This window comes from Bison bison, unplaced genomic scaffold (assembly GCF_000754665.1).
Source record: "Bison bison bison isolate TAMUID 2011002044 unplaced genomic scaffold, Bison_UMD1.0 scf7180017864279, whole genome shotgun sequence".
NCBI classification, from domain to species: Eukaryota; Metazoa; Chordata; class Mammalia; order Artiodactyla; family Bovidae; genus Bison; species Bison bison.
The window spans coordinates 3249602-3251016 of NW_011494851.1; positions in this window are offsets into that span (position 1 = coordinate 3249602).

Below are 1415 nucleotides of genomic sequence, written 5' to 3' on the forward strand. Positions count from 1 at the left end.
ATTACTTTACCACCGTGTGAGATGAGTGCAATTGTGTGGTAGTTTGAGCATTCTTTGGCATTGCCTTTCTTTGGGATTGGAATGAAAACTGATCTTTTCCAGTCCTGTGGCCACTGCTGAGTTTTCCAAATTTGCTGGCATATTGAGTGCAGCACTTTCACAGCATCATCTTTCAGGATTTGAAATAGCTCAACTGAAATTCCATCACCTCCATTAGCTTTGTTTATAGTGATGCTTTCTAAGGCCCACTTGACTTCACATTCCAGGATGTATGGTTCTACGTGAGTGATCACACAGTTGTGATTTTTGGGTTGTGAAGATCTTTTTTGTACAGTTCTTCTGTGTATTCTGCCACCTCTTCTTTATATCTTCTGCTTCTGTTAGGTCCATACCATTTCTGTCCTTTATCGAGCCCATCTTTTCATGAAATGTTCCCTTGGTATCTAATTTTCTTCAAGAGATCTCTAGTCTTTCCTATTCTATTGTTTTCCTCTTTGCATTGATCGCTGAGGAAGGCTTTCTTAGCTCTTCTTGCTATTCTTTAGAACTCTGCATTCAGATGCTTATATCTTTCCTTCTCTCATTTGCTTTAGCTTCTCTCCTTTTCACAGCTATTTGTAAGGCCTCCCCAGACAGCCATTTTGCTTTTTTGCATTTCTTTTCCATGGGGATGGTCTTGATCCCTCTCTCCTGTACAATGTCCTGAACCTCAATCCATAGTTCATCAGGCACTCTATCTATCAGATCTAGGCCCTTAAGTCTATTTCTCACTTCCACTGTATAATCATAAGGGATTTGATTTAAATCATACCTGAATGGTCTAATGGTTTTCCCTGCTTTCTTCAATTTAAGTTTGAATTTTACAATAAGGAGTTCATGATCTGAGCCACAGTCAGCTCCTGGTCTTGTTTTTGTTGACTGTATAGAGCTTCTAAGAATGTAATCAGTCTGATTTTGGTGTTGACCATCTGGTGATGTCCATGTGTAGAGTCTTCTCTTGTGTTGTTGGAAGAGGGTGTTTGCTATGACCAGTGCATTTTCTTGGCAGAACTCTATTAGTCTTTACCCTGCTTCATTCTGTATTACAAGGCCAAATTTGCCTGTCACTCCAGGTGTTTCTTGACTTCCTACCTTTGCATTCCAGTCCCCTATAATGAAAAGGACATCTTTTTTGGGTGTTAGTTCTAAAAGGTCTTGGAGGTCTTCATAGAACCGTTAAAGTTCAGCTTCTTCAGTGTTACTGGTTGAAGCATAGACTTGGATTACTGTGATATTGAATGGTTTGCCTTGGAAACGAACAGAGATTATTCTGTCGTTTTTGAGATTGCATCCAAGTACTGCATTTCGGACTCTTTTGTTGACCATGATGGCTACTCCATTTCTTCTGAGGGATTCCTGCCTACAGTAGTAGATAT